Genomic DNA, 11,398 nt, shown 5'->3' with positions numbered 1-11,398 from the left:
TAATGTCTGACAGGGACCACACATATAAATTAGCATTGTAAGTGAGCTCATTTACAGTTTCCTTGGTTATTAATGGGCGTTTTCCCTAAATAATAAACAACTAAATCATTTAAATTCAACTATTTCCTTTAACTACGGTGGTCAACTCAAACGCAAATGGCCCTAACCAGAGCCAGTGTTTGGTTTGTCCATTCTGAGCTACTGTAGAAACATAGTGGTGCAACATAGCGATCTCCGTGGACGAGGACCTGCTCCCTATGTAGGTATAAATGACTCAAGGTAATGAAAACACAAGTCTGATACTCAGGTGATTATACACTAAATAAAACATACTTATTATACTATATTACATTTCTGCCAATATATTCCCTTTAACCCGACACACTGGACCTTTAATTGTGAAAGGTATCCAAATAAGGAGAGCTCTGTATAACTGCTGGTTTGTGAAACTAAAAAAGAAAATTCACATGTGCACAGAAAAACCAGCATGTGCCACAATACACATACACAAGTAATAATAAACTAGATGTTCATTTGCCCAATTACGTGTTCAGCTATATAATGGTACCAGAATTACCTGTCTACAGTATAGGCCGATATTTCCACGGACAAGCATTCATATTGTTTCCATTTTACAGGTTCACAGAGGTTATGCTTTACAAGATTGATTGATGTCAGAGTTTTTTTGTCCAGGCTATGTGTGGGCCAAACTACAAAGACTAATCATTACTGGAGGAGCAGAGATGGGAGCCTTTTGTTGAAAGCATTCAAAAGCGAGTGGGAGAGAAAAAAAAAGGGGAGGAGGGAGGAGGACAGGACCATGGTTCCAGTTGCAAAAAGCCGGAAGGAATAATAAATACAGCTTCATTCTCTCCCTCTACCCTTTCATTGTAAATTGGCCTTGATTTGAGCTCCAGCTGAGTGTGAAATGACAAGGCGGTGTGGTGTTGAATCAGAGCCAAGGTGGCGGTGCTTCACTTTGCTGCAGTTATTTATATGTTTCTATGCAATTCATTTCTCAAGTCTAGAGGCAGATGTGAAGTCAGCTCCTAACAGTTAATACATGGAAAGAGAGAAATACTGTAGCAATAGCATGAGGTAAGGAAAAAGACTCTTCATGCTATGAAAAGGTCTAATCACACGAGCACAGGTAATGAAGTGCAGCATGTCTGAAAACTTCCTCAGGCTGTAAAATTCAAATCACCAAATACATCCCCCTGTAATACAACAGTTAGATAGGCTAGAGCAATTTCAAAAGGCAGCCACGACTGGAGTCAACAAAAATATCACATAATTATATGCTGTGACCAAAACTGGTTTGCTATTAGCAAATTGTAACCTGCTAGCATGTCAGACGTGGACAAGGATTAATTACTCTGCTATAATCTCCCAAATCTCAAATGTCAGATGCTTGAGTGAGCATTAAAGGAACACTTTACCCACAAAATGACAATTTATATATCAGTTAGTCACGCTGTGTTAACTTGATTACATGCCTCCATGGAAAAAGGGGAACATATTGATTTATTGATTGAAAAGGAACCAAGTTTAACAACAGCAAAGCTAAACTGAAACATCTATTTAAAAACTTTCACACAATTTGGGGAGTATAATCCAAGTCTCATTTATCCAGTGGTATGCTTAGTACTTTACAGACACATACATTTTTACCAAAACTGTACTGTTTAAACTGTACTTAAAATAAAGTTTTATATCTAAGTTCAGGATCAAGGACTACACCTCAATCTCATCCATTACCGCACTAAAAGTATTTAAGCACACCTTATCCATTTCTCTCCCCTTTGTTTTTCTTTTTGCTGTTATCTTTCTCTTTTCTCTCAGTCTCCTCGGAATACAGGAATCACCAGGGGGCTCTATCCATAGTAGAGCAGGTGAAAGATGGCTCCCCCACTGCGTCTCAACTTCCCTGGTCCTTTTGCGCCCTCCTCCCTTTAGCCGACACTGGATTCCTCCCTCCACCCATCTGCGACCCCCATCATCCCCCCACCTTCAATTCCTGTCCCTCCATCCCACATCCCTCAACCCTAACCCAAATCCCTCAACCCTCATCCCTTCATTTCACATTCCTCGATCCTCCTCCCAAGTCCCAAATCCCTTGACCCTCATCCCTTCATCCCACATCCCTCAACCCTTCATCCCAAGTCCCTCAACCCTCATCCCAAATCCCTTCAACGCTCATTCCTTCATCCCACGTCCCTTCATCCCACATCCCTTTATCCCACATCCCTCATCCCAAATCCCTTCAACGCTCATCCCTTCATCCCACATCCCTCAACCCTCATCCCAAATTCCTCAAATCCCACATCCCTCAACCCTCATCCCAAATTCCTCAACCTTCATCCCTTCAGCCCACATTCCTCTATCCTCCTCCCAAGTCCCTCGACCCTTTTCCCTTCATCTCTCATCCCTCAACCCTCATCCCTTCATTTCACATCCCTTGATCCTTCTCCCAAATAGCTCGACCCTTATCCCTTCATCCCTTAATCCTGCATCCCTCAACCCTAACCCAAATCCCTTCAACCCTCATCCCAAATCATTCAACCCTCATCCCTTCATCCCACATCCCTCAACCCTCATCCCAAATCCCTTATCCCTTCATCCCACATCCCTCAACCCTCATCCTAAATCCCTTGACCCTTATCCTTTCATCCCACATTCCTTCATTCCACATCCCTCAACCTTCATCCCATATCCCTTCGACCCTCATCTCTTCATCCCACATCCCTCAACCCTCATCCCTTCATTTCACATCCCTCAACCCTCGACCCTTATCCCTTCATCCCTCATTCCTTCATCCCAAATCCCTCAACCCTCATCCCTTCATCCCACATCCCTCATTCCTTCATCCCAAATCCCTCAGTCCTCATCCCTTCATCCCACATCCCTCAACCCTCATCCCTTCATCCCTTCATCCCACATCCCTCAACCCTCATCCCTTCATCCCTTCATCCCACATCCCTCATCCCAAATCCCTTCAACCCTCATCCCTTCATTTCACATCCCTCGATCCTCTTCCCTACTTCTCTCGACCTTCATCCCCATCATCCATTATATGTAATAAACTAACTGCCATGACTCCATTGGCATTAGGTCTTTTTCTCAGTAAAGCTGCATGCGTTTGGGAAGTACTGAGCTGGATAAATGAGACTTAACACAGCATGACTAATTGATATACAAACAGTAATCTTTGTGGTGAAATATTGCTTCAAGTTTTATAAGCTTAACGGTCAATTGAGTTTTTTGGACCTGAAATCAAGGCCAGTTGACTCACTTGGAAAATCAAAGCCATCACATCTGCTCTTTTGCTGAGGAGAAAAAATACCAGTCTCTTGATAATTTACAGGTCGACAGAGCAGTGGGAGCTGCGAGGAAGAACAGCACGTTTCAGAACATTCTGTTGCACATTTTGATCCGATCCCCGCGAAGCAAGGAATGGACTCATTATGTTATTATGAACCGTACAGCGGGCTCATTCACACCCTACAGAGATAATGGTCTCATCTGTCAGAGGATTGAGCACCTTTAATTAAGAGACCTGTGAACCCAAAATATCCCCTGTTCAATTATTACAAGAGCGCATTACACAGATCATAAAACAGCCACAGCAATCTATAGCTGCTTTCCACGGGGGAGTTCAGTCAAAAATACTGAGGAGCTTACAGAAACACGGGGGAGGTCCGGTCAGTCATTGTCGCAGCTTTGGTTCACTGCAGAAACAGGGCGATTTTTATGGGATATCTTACAAAACAAATTGTTATAATTTATTATTCATAGTTTAATTCCACTGTATATTGATGTGGATAAACCAATATAAGAGAGGCTGTTGTGTCTTACAGATATTGCAGTGGGAATATTCTGGTCTCTGGAGCCAAGCGACCACCAAGCACATTGATCACTGATGCAGACGGCAGTGGCCTCTCTGCAATTCAGCATAGTGAAATTGATTTTGCCGTCTCCAATAGGTTATCCTCAGCCCTTTTAGGAGGAAGAACAATGTTCAAAGAGCGCCATTTCCATTCTGCGTGGGTTTTACCAGCAGCATTGATTTTGAATATTTTTTCAGGTGCCAGGTTTCAGATAATTCAAACAGCAAACAGTAAATGGTACGTACACAGGAAAGTGACGTGAACGACTTGTGGAAGGTGTGAACATGATGTAAAAGCTAAATCATACATGATCGGTTGTTGAGGAGACTATTAAAGGGATGATAAATGTTTCACAGAGCACGCTCAGAGCAGAAATGATGAAAGACACTAATGAGATAATTAAACATTTAATCTCAGCGTATGAATGAATTCACAAATGATAGATACGCAACAATAGGGTGACTTGGACTTTTGAAAATTAATGATTCAATTCAGTTTGTACTCACCATGCTGTCAGATTGAGCATCACCTCAGACTCTCTTACACAAGCGCTCCGTATGTCACAGGTTAATTTGTATGCGGTTTTTCAAGCTGTGGACCATCAGTGCCTCAGAGACCAATTATGTGTGCGAGGCATCATCAAGAGCTCACACCCCAGCCATCCACATATTGCCAGCTAATTACCTGTATTTACTCTTGTAGCACAGGAGCAGAACTCTTGTGGGCTTTTGATCTTCCTTGAAGAAGCAAAGTTAGACTTTAAAAGAACAGAAAGCATTATGCACCTGCACATGTGACAGGAGGGAAAGTGGACAGTATAGCATTATTCCAGTGGGGATATTTAACATTCCCAACAAACATTTCAGTCAGACAAATAGCTCTTTCATGACAAGAAGCTTGAATACGGCCATAAAAAGGTTCTGAATTCAAAACAGTGAAATGGATTTATTAAAATGGATCATGTAAAACACTCCATCCATATTAATTAAAGGGGAACTCTGGTGTTTTTGAACCCTGAACCCTGTGGTTTCTGTGTCTAATGCTGCATTCACATGCTCCACAGATGGTCCCATTTCCTGAGTTGGTGTGTCGTTCTAACGACTTTGATGTCTTCATGAGCTTCATAAGGGATGTGGAAACAACATGGTAACAGTTTGAAGCTTTATACTACAAAGTGATTTTGTCCCAGACTTGTTGCTGCACCAGTACATCCCCTAAAACTACTAAAATATTGCTTCTCCTGACTATAATGTTAATACACAAGTTTTCTAACGAACCTAGGTCACTCTAAATGGACAGCAATTACAGTTACAACCTAATACTATGTAAGCAAAAACCTGACATGCAATATGCAAATTAATAAAAAAAATTTTTTACCATCAACAGAACATTTGCTTTCATCCGCCATGTCTCTGCATACATGATGTCATCTCAGTAAACTCATGAACCAAAACTTCGCCCACTCTCACTGACTTGTTTCGACTTGAGGGAGCATTCACACGAATTTTCCCAGTTGAGAACTCATTTTTCCAATTATTCTGACAGCAAATAAATGCAGGGTATGTGACTCATAGGTACAATAATTTCTGAAACTGGTCCAGTATTGAGAGGAAGTGCTGCAGCCAGCAGCCCCAAAACAGGCCACATTGCAACCACTCCTGGGAGGTGTGCTCCGTCAATTTACATCCAATTATAAGTGCTTGTTTTTGCCACCAACGAGGTCAGATTGTTATCATGAGTGTCTTACAACCTTAGGAAAAGGACCCTACAGAGAAAAATGGTCTTTTTGTTATTGTGACCGAGTCTTGCTAACGAGATGCCTCGTTCTCAAATCTCACAAGAGGTGACTTGTTGCAGGAAGAAAACAGTCGGAATGCGAGTGAGAGTTGGAGAGAGGAGTGCTGGTAGTAGTTTGTTGGTTTGGATCACAGAAAGCGTACCTTTTTCTTATGTAAAAAATCATTTCAGTGTCATTGCTGAATATTTAGCTGATTTCAACAGTGTGGAAAAGTCTGCAAGATTTAGTGAGACTTGGGCACAAACAGACCGGAACAAGGGAAAGCTTTGTAATAATGCTTCCTCTCTCTGTAGGATCCATTTCATAGTGTTGTAAGACACTCATAATAAAAATCTGAACCAAACAGGCACTTTTAATGGACAAACATTGACGTTGCACACCTGCCGTGAGTGGTTACATTGCAGCTTGTTTTGCAGCTGCCGGCTGCAGCTCTTTCTGCTTTCAAAATACATAGGGCTGAGGTGATAGCTATCTGCTACATGAATCATTGGCCCACTCTGACGCTCTAACACATCAGTTGCTTTTACAGCAGTAAAACCCAACTTTGATGAAATGGCCAAGCAATCAAAAGTAGGGCTTTTCCTAAAAGGAGCGCACAAGTGAACCTCTGCACCCTAATGAGCAACACCTGCCACCTCTCAAGGGTCTCATGGGTGAAGCACGTTGCAAAGTATGAAGCATGGAGGGAGTTGAGACCACTAACATAGACATGCCACTTAGTGACATATCAAGAGCACAGAGCCTAAATATGGCCACCCTTCATTAAGGCTCATTTCCAAGAATAGGGGGCAGACTCTGCTCTTGTAGGTATGAATAATGGAAGGCAGCCTCCTGGAGCTCATTTCCAGAGAGTGATCGTCATGCTAAAGTATGGCCTAATGATCACACAGATAAAGTGAGAGGCTGGCATTCATGATTAATGCCCTCAGGTCTGTTTCCAGAGTTACACAGCCTCCGCCGTCAGATCTTCTGACGGCTGTGTTCACTGAGCTCACAGCATCGCAGAAAATAAGATACACTCAGAGGGCGTGTTGTCACCGTGCACACAGATAGCTGTAATATCAGATGTATAATTCTGAATATAATAAGTAAACAATTCACATGATATGCAGGTGACAAATGGTTGATTGCTGTAAATATATAACAAGTCCATTCAGAACAAAATGCATCATTAGAGAGTTAACCTTTTTTTGCACGTACAGCTGCTGATTTAATCTACATTCTCAGGAGAGATTTATATTAACTAGTATTTTGTTTTTTACATAATGTAAACAAGACATGACCTGTATTTCTACTGTATATGTATATTGAATGCCTACAATTTATTTCTTGATATGCCCACGTGAGTTTCATTTTTGTCTATTTCTTATGTCTACATGCTTTGTTAATGAGAATTTATTCTTATATTTGTTCACACACAAGCAGAGATTTTAAGGGGAATGCAGGGGACACGTCCCCGTCAGTATTCAGAGCATGTGCTTTTATTCTCCTCTTCAATTCTGACAAAGTTTAAGACATTTACACCATAAATTGGTGCAAAAAGGCACTAATTGGTGCATAGAAATTCAGCTGAGTGCAGGAAATTAACTGTGTGATGCTCAAAGTTTCCTGGCAGAGGACACCCAAACCCTTTGTTTTATATTTTTTCTCCCAATATTGAAAAAAGAACACTTGTGGTCGCACACAAAAATATAAACCACTCTTGTTCTATGAATTTTTAATGATCATACATAGGGTTTTTTGCATGGCTTTATTTTTCACATTATGTTTTTGTAGCTGCATTATTTTCTTGTAACAAAAAATAATCTATACATCTGCTGTTGATCCTTCTCTAGATGTCTTTGTTTGCCCACTAGGTGGCATCATTGTGCAAGAAAATATGACTGGAACGCTGCCTCTCTGACCAAAGTTCAATCCTTGAAAACAAGGTTACGTGTCACTATCCAGTGCAATGATCTCAAAGTCTCAGCAGGGCGGGATTATACATATTTCAGCAGAGGTCCAGCACTGCCATCAAAGAAATTATGTTTATGTTTTCCAAGAAAAGGCACCATTGTGGTTATGAGTGTGCCTTTTAATGTTAAATGCCTATGATATGATGTTGAGTTACCACGCTGCCTCACACTTCAAATTTAGCCAATCACCAGGTAATTTACAGTAACAGTCTAAATGAAGGGAGTCACTGGAATCTGCCTGCTGCATGCAAATGACATTACATATCACACTCTGGCCTCCGGACACATCAGTGACTCAAGAACTGCCTCAAAGACATCTGCATCTCTTTTGACGAAGGACACGGTTTTGTGTTACACATGCAGCATTCGATTTCTGACAGCGCTCCTTATTTGTCTGTGTGAACGACCCATCCATCAGATCATCCCATCTGTAAGTCTGCTGGAATTCCATGATCCCATAGCCCCGTCGCTGGTCGACCACAGATCTGATCCCATCATACCAGCTGTGGCTGTGTTACATGAGATGCTTCAGACCCAACTGTAACGGCTGACTGGAAGGCATGTCGTTTCACTCTCTATCAATGACAAAGCTACAGAGGACTCAGGTCATGTTTCAGTGAGACATGGCTGAAATATTTACAGTCACCAGCCTGGAGAGAGACTCCATATACAGACGAGTAACCCGAGCGTGCTTTGGATGTTTTCTTTCATCTCATCTTATGCCAGTAACTCACAGGTTGTCACTGGACAGAAACAAACTACTGTACAGTCGGAGTGGAGAGTCACTGTATGTTTATGCTCTAATAAGGAGTCGAGATGCATCAAGTCAGCAGTGTGACTGTTGACAACTATATGATGAAGATTTTTCCCCTGAATAACAGTAACTTTAACACACAAAATATAAATGTTTCCTCATACCTGTAGAGCTGTTTATCAGTCTAGATTGTTTGGTGTGACTTGCTGAGTCTTGGAGATATCAGCCATAGAGATGTCTGCCCTCTCTCCAACATAATGGAACTATGCGGCACTGGACTTGTGGTGCATAAAGCGCCACAAACACTTGAAAAACTCAGCAGCAATGTCTCTTTCCAGAATCATGGTTGCTCAAGACAATCCACAGACATCTCTACGATCTCTAGATCTCTACGTCCGATATCTCCAACACTCGGCAACTCACACCAAAACAATCTAGATTGATAAACCGCACCATAGGTAGGAGGAAAAATGTGTACAAGCAATACACCCTACACTGAAGACCATCTGAGAATACGGTTCCAGTTGTCCTCTCACAGATTGCGAGTGGAAATGGGGAGGTGGAGACATACACCACCAGAACAACGTGTGTGTTGCTGTAAGACTGGCATACAAAATGAAGAACATATACTTGTGTGCCCTTGTACACAGGATATCTGTGAGAAATATGGGCATGACTCCACTGAACTGAGCTCACTCTTTGTGGACACTGATAAAAGAATCTTAGTCATGTTACATGCATGTCTTGCAGTACTGGAGCACCAGCAGGCCTCTACTGAGTGTGTTGTTAGTTGTTTTATCTTTTAATGTCTTTACTAATGGGTTTATCTCATATATGATAATAAAATAACTAACTAACCAGTACATAAATACAGTACCATAAATAATATGTATTACATGATATGTATCCTGCTGTCTGTGCGTGTTAATTTACTTAAAAAGTAAAGATGATGTCACAAAAATGTATTTTGTCATGTCAATCAAAGCACTGAAACCTTGCGCAGTTTTTCCCACATTGTTTCTACTGAAGAATTTAAAGGAAAACTCAGCCATTTTTCAACCTGTACTCTATTTCCCTGTGTAAACTCATCAGAGGGACTGATGAGAACAACAACTTTTGATATTGTTCCAGTATTGGGGGAACGAGCTGCAATGGAAGTACACTGGGCAATTAAACATCGTCCTTGTATGTCCATTTAAAGTGGTTATTTCTGATGCAGAGTGGCTCAGATTGTTATTGTAAGTGTCTGAAGTGTCTCTTTACCTTCCACTTGATCCGGTCTGTTTGTTATTGCCACCAATTTTACACACAAAGGTCAGTTTACTCATCATGAAGAGGAGTTCTACTCTGTCTGGGGAAATAGTTGTTTTAACCTTTGTCATTTCTACTTGTTGTCATGTCTGCATTGGATATCTCATGTTATATTTTCCTCTGTACCTTTATTGTATGTTCTGTTTTGTCAATAAAGTTAAAAAAAAAAAAAAAAAAAAAGGTCTGAAAAATCAGCCCACAATGTCAACAGGGTTGTTTCGTCTTAGGCTCGCAAACCACAAATGTTTTGACAAAGAGCCTTGGTTACAAGCTGAGTTCATGGAGTTTGAAAGACGTGGGTGTTAATCAGGCAGGAAGGGCCACACTAATGGCTGCATTATGGGAAATGTGAGATCCAGTGGTTTTGGAGCTTGACCCACACTGAAACCTCTGTTGCTGTATTCTGACCATTTCCTTTGTTATGTGTCTCTTGTGAGTCACCTAATTTTAGCGCAACACTAAATGCCTCTTTAAGCCCCTCATACTTTAATATGCGGCACTGGCTGGTGTTCTTATGCTGAGCATTACGTAATTCTCTAATTGGATACCGAGGCACAAACAGGCTGACATATTTCAGACTGACCCACTTGTTGATTGCGACTCCTTTCTTACCATCAGTGTGTAACTGGCCTATATTGTGTCGCTGCCAAAAATGTATTTAGTGCAGTTCAAATTATCCCCCCCAATCTCTTTAGGCTCAGCTGGGCCCAAACAACATTTCTGTTGTGAGACTAAATAATCGACCAGTGGCCGTAGGAAAAATGAGTAGGAGTGCATGATCACAATTAGCGCTCATTGCTGTTCAGAGAGTTAGTAATGTATTTATTGTCAAGGGCCAATGGTATTTGTACACTTTTTATAGTGTTATTGTGGTTTGACGGGAACGTTGGCTCGGTGCATCACGCTGTACAAAAGCCTGTTTGTACAACACATTTGTGGTTATCTTGTGGGATGTGTTGAAAGATGGCTTAGGGGTTCAACTGGATGCTAATACGCTTTCAAAACTTCTATCCCAATGTATGGTCATAATCACACCTTTGCACTGAAATCATAAAGAGAATAACTTATAATATGATAGGGAAAAAAAGGATTAATGGTGCTGACTTGGACCCCTTTTGCCATAAGAACTGCCCTAATTCTTGATGGCATAGATTCAACAAGGTGCTGGAAACATTCCTCAGAGATTTTGGTCCATATTGACATGATAGCATCACACAGTTGCTGGACATCCATGATGTGAATCTCCGGTTCCACCACATCCCAAAGGTGCTCTATTGGACTGAGATCTGGTGACTGTGGAGGCCATTGGAGTACAGTGAACTCACTGTCATGTTCAAGTAACCAGTTTGATCTGAGCTTTGTGACATGGTGCGTTATCCTGCTGGAAGTAGCCATCAGAAGATGGGTACACTGTGGTCATAAAGGGATGGACACGGTCAGCAACAATACTCAGGTAGGCTGTGGTGTCAGTTGGTACTAAAGGGCTCAAAGTGTCCCAAGAAAATATCCCCCACACCATTACACCACCACCACCAGCCTGAACCGTTGATACAAGGCAGGATGGATCCATGCTTTCATGTTGTTTACACCAAATTCTGACCCTACCATCTGAATGTCCCAGCAGACACCGACACTCATCAGACCAGGCAATTTTTTCAGTCTTCTATTGTCCAGTTTTGGTGAGACTGTGTGA

This window comes from Epinephelus moara, chromosome 20 (genome assembly GCF_006386435.1).
Source record: "Epinephelus moara isolate mb chromosome 20, YSFRI_EMoa_1.0, whole genome shotgun sequence".
In the NCBI taxonomy this organism is placed as follows: Eukaryota; Metazoa; Chordata; class Actinopteri; order Perciformes; family Serranidae; genus Epinephelus; species Epinephelus moara.
This window is presented reverse-complemented; position numbering follows the sequence as displayed.